The sequence below is a fragment of the Chiloscyllium plagiosum genome, chromosome 34, assembly GCF_004010195.1.
Source record: "Chiloscyllium plagiosum isolate BGI_BamShark_2017 chromosome 34, ASM401019v2, whole genome shotgun sequence".
Taxonomy (NCBI): Eukaryota; Metazoa; Chordata; class Chondrichthyes; order Orectolobiformes; family Hemiscylliidae; genus Chiloscyllium; species Chiloscyllium plagiosum.
Window position 1 is genome coordinate 32,314,295 of NC_057743.1, and position 7,072 is coordinate 32,321,366.

The window sequence follows — 7,072 nt, forward strand, 5'->3', positions numbered from 1 at the left end:
TTTGGAGTGCTGCTCCTTCATCAGGTGAAGTCACCTAATAAAGGAGCAGTGCTCTGAAAGCTTGTGATTTCAAATAAACCTGTTGTACTATAACCTGCTACCATGTGATTTCTGACTTTGTCCACCCCAATCCAACTCCGGCACCTCCTTATCATAGATTCAGGGAAGGCAAGGTGAAGATCGGCTCCCAACTCCTGATGTCTCTTGTCGACATAGAGTTGTGATCCCTGCCATAGTTTGTTACATACCCCATTAAAATCCATTGTCATGAATAGGACCACAGCCATGCATGAACTTCGATAGGGAATAAAGATGGGTTGTACAATTGCAGCTGTGTTTCAGCTTAGATAAAGAGGCTGTTTAATGTCTGTGGATTCATACCTCAGTATCAGCACTGACAGGGGAGAGGAGAGAGGTGCCAGCGACTATATATAATACACTTCTTAACCCAGCTTAGCAGATATGGGGATGTGAAACAGTTGAGTACATATCAAAACCTTACTGAACAGCACTACTTACTCTGTTAGTTGCCTAATAGGGTTGTTCAAAGGAATGGTTTATCTCTGAGCAATGATGACATGATAGATAAACACAATTGTAGGAATTCCTGTCTGGATTCTGGCACATTGCATATCTATCAATGTTGTATATAATCAAACCACTTATTTTTCTTATGTGTAACATAATTGTTCTCCAGACATTAATGTACACACAGGGGATGTGTCTCTTGTAAAGATATGCTTGTGATGTTATTTACAACACAGTTTGTGAATGTTATATATTTTCTTGGATGCCATAACAATGTAATGGAAAAAGTGGTACAGATATCATTGCCATTAGCCTATTTTCCACAACTGAAGATCTTTCTGCGTCTTTTTATTTTGCATCCTTGTGCAGTTAGTTTCTCAGCAGCTGTGTCTCTTGCCCAAAATATCTTGACCATTTAAAATAAATCACTGAAATAACTTTCTGATTACCATTTTGTTTCTGCACCATCATCATAGAGTTATACCGTCATAGAGTTGTACAGCACAGAAACAGACCCTTTGGTCTAACTCATCCATTCCAACAAAATATCTTAAATTACTCTAGTCCCATTTAGAGTCATACAGCACAGAAACAGACCTTTCAGTCTAATCAGTCTTTGCCAAACATAATTCTAAACTAAATTAGTCCCACCTACCTGCTCCTGACCCATATCTCTCCAAACCTTTCATGTACTTATCCAAATGTCTTTGAAGTGTTGTAATTGAATCCACTTCCACCATTTCCTCAAGAAGTTTATTCCAAACACAAACCACCCTCTGTGTAAAGAAATTTGCCCCTCATGTCTTTTTCAAATCTCTCTCCCCTCACCTTAAAAATGTGCCCCCTTGTCTTGAAATCTCCCATCCTAGGGAAAAGACAACTACCATTAACTCTATCTATACCACTCATTATTTTATAAGCTTTTACACGTTCACCTCTCAACCTCCTAAGCTCCAGTGAAAAAAGTGACAATTAATGGAGCCTTTCTTTGTAACTCAAACCTCCATACCTGGCAACATCTGAACCCTCTCCAGCTTAATAATATCCTTCTTATAACAGGGCGACCAGAACTGGACATAGTATTCTAGATGAGGTCCCATATCCCTCTAAACCCTTCCTATTCATGTGCTCATCCAATTGTCTTTTAAAATTTGTAAAAACAACTTCTACCAGTTCCTCTAGCAGCTCATTCCATACACGCACCACCCTCAGGGTGAAAAGGTTGCCCTTAGGTCCCTTTAAAATTTTTCCCCTCTCATATTAAACCTATGTCCTCTGTTTTTGGACTCCTCTACCCTGGGAAAAAGACCTTGGCTATTCATCAGTGCATATTCTCATGGAGTAAAAAGAATGAAGGACTTTATTGATGCAGCTGTTCAATGCACTGCAATCTCTCAACATCACTGAAACACCAGACCTGGCAATAAATAAATGATGGTTGTGTTATCTTGCTGTGTCTGAGTTGGCTACAATGTTTCCCTACTTTTCAAGAATGAATACATTACCAAATGATTTAATTAATTGTAAAGAACTTTAAGAATGACATGAAAGGCAATTTACAAATGGAAACACTTCTGAACTCAGTTGTTAAATTAGACTTAATGGGCCAAATGGTTTCCTTCTGTGCTGTATTATTCTATCAGCGTGGGAAGTGAAGAGATGGTTAAGACAGAGAATTACTAAAGAAGAGTGCACCTCAGTCAATTGAATCCTCACCTCTCTTCGTGCTTACAGACACTTGCCAGCAGGAGGCAGTGAATGATGATTAGAAGTGGGGTTTATTTTCTGATAATTCTGTAAATAGTCACTTTGAAAAGTTGAGTAGCCAGTTAGCTGGGATGGCTGGTTTGCAATGCAGAATAGCAGCAACAATGTGGGTTCAATTTCTACACTAGTTGAAGTTACAATGAAGGACTTTCCTTCTCAAACTCACGCCTTTCCTGACGCTCAGATTAAAACACCACCAGTCATTTGTCTCTTGTGGGACTGTGGTGACCTTTATAAATGTAAGTTCTGGTTAAGAGATCAAAGATCAGCAAAAGTCTGAATATTGAGGATCAGAGCAAATCATTAAAGCATCTACTGCAAATAAGCATCTTCCTCATTGGAATATACTTTGGGAAAACTGTGTTTTGTCAGACTGCTTTCAGTGAATACCTGCTCCCCCTATTGGAAATGAACAGCACTGACTTAGAAATGAAAACTTGCAGGAAACTGGTTGACTTTGCACTCCAGCTTAATGTCAAAATCCAAAATTTGTTCTATTTAACATTAGTTCTAAGTCATGGGAAAGCAGGAACACAGTCCCCCATTACTAAAAATGATACAGCCACATTTAGGCACATTACAAGCTTAAACACATCCAGAGTCAGCCATCCCTGATAGAGCCACCTTCTATCCCTTATTCAGTAAATATATTGAGGGTATCACGCCACAGCACCTAATGCTGTTTAGTCTGCTTTACATCGAAGGCAACTTTCTTCATTACTTTGTGAATTCCTTTGCTTCAACTGAGGGGAAAAATGATTTTGAATTATGTGATTATGTACTGTCCAATTTCAGGAAAAATCTACCTGTAAGAGGTTAATGAGAGTTTTGTACATTGTCCGTGAAATAGATGTGACCTTAATCCCTTGTAAGCATATTATCTGTATTACTCTCTGGAGCGGCTTCACAACCCAATGAGTGGACATTACATAACTACATAGAACATTGCACTGAGGAATGGAATATTCATCCATCCTTCAGTATCACTGCTTGAGCTACCTTGTCTTGTCAGAGTCTCCCACTTACTTCCTATATCCTTTAATATGTCCTAGGTTCGAGGAGTCATCTAGCACTCCTTTTAAAGTATTTAGAAATTCTACCTTCTCAGTAATACCTGGCAAAGTATCCTTTCGACAGAAAAATTACTTGTATTTACATTGACTATTTCACACACTCAAAATGTTCCAAACTTAAAGCAGCAAATTACATGCGTTTGAAGTGTAGTCCCTGTTGTATTGTAGGTAACTCACCAATAATTGGTGCACAGAAAGCTCCCCCAGAAAAACCGTTTCTAAGTGAGATTGATTGAAGGATGATCAGGTTAAGAGGTGGGGATACCACTGCTCTTCCTTGAACAGGGCCATGGGATCTTTTACAATCTGAGAGAGCAGACAGCTGCTCTGAGATTTCGTTTTGTGCTGAAATGGGTCTAAATAGGATTCAGACCCACTGTTACCAGCGCATCATGGTTACCAGCTGATGTTATTATTTGACAAGTCAGATTCCAGCCTGAATTCTGGCTTAATGGATCATTTAAAAAACATTAGTGAAGTGTTCATAGAGTCATACAGCAAGGAAACAGACCCTTCAGTCCAATTCATCCGTGCTGACCAGACATCCCAATATGACCTACTCCTATTTGCCAGCATTTAGCCCATATCCCTCTAAACCCTTTCTATTGATATACTGATCCAGATGCCTTTTAAATGTTGTAACTGTACCAACCTCCACCACTTCCTCTAGCAGCTTGTTCCAAACATGCATCGTCTCTGCACCAAACAATACCCTCAGGCCCTTTTCAAATTTTCCTCTCTCACCTTAAACCTATGCCCTCTCGTTTTGGACTATCCCACCCCTGGAAAAAGACCTTGGCTATTCACTCTATCCACACCCCTCAGGATTTTATAAACATTCATAACGTCATCCCTCAGCCTCCGAGTTTCATTGCAATTGTCCTTCATTGAAATGTAAGTGCACAATATTGAAGATCTGCTTTTAACAATGGTAGTTTATTATGTAGAGTAGAGAAAATCAAATAGAATAAAACAAGCTATTTACATACAATTGGAAAGATTTCAAAACACAGTAAAAATAGTCTTCCATTTTTCTGAAGAGCATTCCTTTGCAGTACTCAAACACCAGACAAAATTCCTTTCTCGATTTAACGTTGGTTTCAATCCACAGCTTTAAGAGTTTGATGTCCTTTTCACTGAGTATTCTCACAACTGAACTTAGACTTTCTCAGCTATGCATAACCTCTTCAGGATTCTAAACAATAATTTCTCATTTGGAATGTTCAAATGACGTAGTTACAGTGAGGTTATCTATTTCCAAACTGTTACGAATTACCTCTTTCTTATGGAGAAACTGTTTCATACATCTAATTTCAACTAGGACTTCTGTGAAGTGAAATCAAAAGCTTTCCAAGCTCGGCATGTTTCCCCTAAGCAAAAAAAAAAATCAATTCCTGATCTCTTTAACTGAAAGCAAACCAATGCTCTTCAATGTTTACTCTGCTCGTAAAATTCTCCCAATTCCCATTAGAACACCAAGAAATATTTCTTTCTTACTGATATTTTTAAAATGCCATGAAACACTCATAAGTTAATCATTAATGCCTCTCATTCACACAGATCAAAAATCCACATATCACTAGTTTTAAATCCAGACTCTAAAATAAATATTAATATATGTAAAAATCACACACCTTACAGCACACCGCAAACTCCTGACTCGAGTGGTGTTACCCAGTGAGCCAAGGCTGACGTAAATAGGCAGAATTACATAAAAAACAGCAACAACAATAACAGCTTGCATTTTTATAATGTCTTTAACATAGTAAAATATCCCAAGGTGCTTCATAAGAGTTGTTATTGAACAACATAGAATACCAAGCCACATAACAAGGTTAGTCAGAGAGGTAGGTTTTAAGGAGAGTCTCAGGGGAAGTAGACAGATGGGGTGGGGGAGGGGGGGGGTGTATTTTAGAGCTTAAGGAGTAGGGTGCTGAGAATATGGCCACCAACAATCATAGAATGCCTCGTGTGGAGAAGCAAGCCTTTCACCCATTGAGTTCACACTGATCCTCTGAAGAGCATCTCACCCATTTGAATGGTTGACCCCATCCCTGAAATAACTCCACAGAGGCCGGTATCCTGTCAACTTTATTTACACGTGGAAAGTCTTTGACACTGATCCAACTCCTTCTGAGCCAGCTCTTACTGTGAACAGAATCTCCGATATTCCTGTTTATATTGTCAGACAGGGTTCCCTGTCTTCAGGCCCTGTTCCAGCAATAAAGTTTCAACTTTGATCTCCAGCATCTGCAGACCTCACTTTCTCCTCCTGACCTGTCAGGGCCATTGTGTAAGAAAATAGAAAACTGGACAGTTCTGAATAAGGATCACTGGACCTGAAACGTTAACTCTGATTTCTCTCCACAGATGCTGAGTTTTTCCAGCAATTTCTGTTTTTGTTTGGGAACTGTACTGGACTTAGTGAGACTACTCCTAGAGTACTGTGCAGAATTTTGGTCTTCTTATTTCAGGATTTGCAGCAGTTCAAAGAAGATTCACTTGCCTGATTCCTCAGAGGAACGGGATTGTCTTAAGAGTAAAGGCATGTTAGGTCTACATTCACTGACGTGTAGAAGAGTGAGAGGTGATCATATTAGCACATACAAAATTCTGGAATGATCTGACAGGATGGATACACAGAGGTGATCTTTCTCTTTGTAGAGATGTGTTGAACGATGGTAGATGGTTTAAAAAGGGTCTCCAAGTGAAGACTATGGAACATTTCATGTCAGAGGGTCGTCGGGTCTGTGGAATCCTATGGAGAGTCTATGGAGAGCAGTGGAGGATGCGTCATTGAATATATTCAAGATTAAGTTAGATAGTTTTTAAAAATCCACAAAGAAATCAAAGGTCAGACAGAAAATGGTAGTTAAGGCCCTAACCTGATCAGCTGTAATCTTAACAAATGAGAGAGTAGGGTGGCATGGTGGCTCAGTGGTTAACATTGCTGCCTCACAGTGCCAGGGATCTCGGTTCGATTCCAGCCTCGAGTGAGTGTGTGGAGTTTGCATGTTCACCCGAGCCTTTATGGGTTTCCTCCGCTTTCTTCCCACAGTCTAAAGATGTGCAGGTTACAGGGATTGGCCACGCTCAATTGCCCATTGTATCCAGGATATGTAGGTTAGGTGATTAGCCATGGGATGTGGGGGAATAGGATAGGGGGCTGGGTCTGGATGTGATGGAGGGCTGGTGCAGACTCAATGGGCTGGATAGCCTATCTCTGCAATGTAGCGATTCTATGAGGGGGCAAATGGCCTAATCCCACTGTTGTTTCTTATATTCTGATGTGTTGCTGGTTTCCTGTGGGCCGTGTCATAGAGTCATAGAGATGTACAGCACGGAAACAGACCCTTCGGTCCAACTTGTCTACGCTGACCAGATATCGAGGAAAAGGCTGGAAGAGCATAGAGTGTGATGTGGTGGCTGCTGGGAGTGATTGGTGAGAGACTATATAACTCTGCACAGGTTGTTTGGAGTATGCCTAACTGTGAGGGGCTTAATGAGCCCTCATACAAATTAGGCTTTCTCTGGACAAGAAGCATTTGTTGGCCTGAGATTGGGAGAATGATGGGAAAGAACTGGAATGAACAAGACGTTTCTGGAATTGGAAGGCAAGGAAACAGTGATTATACAAGGCAGCAGCAGCATTACAATAGTTGATGTGAAGATCTTAAATAATGGGCAGTATGAGGTTAGGTGGG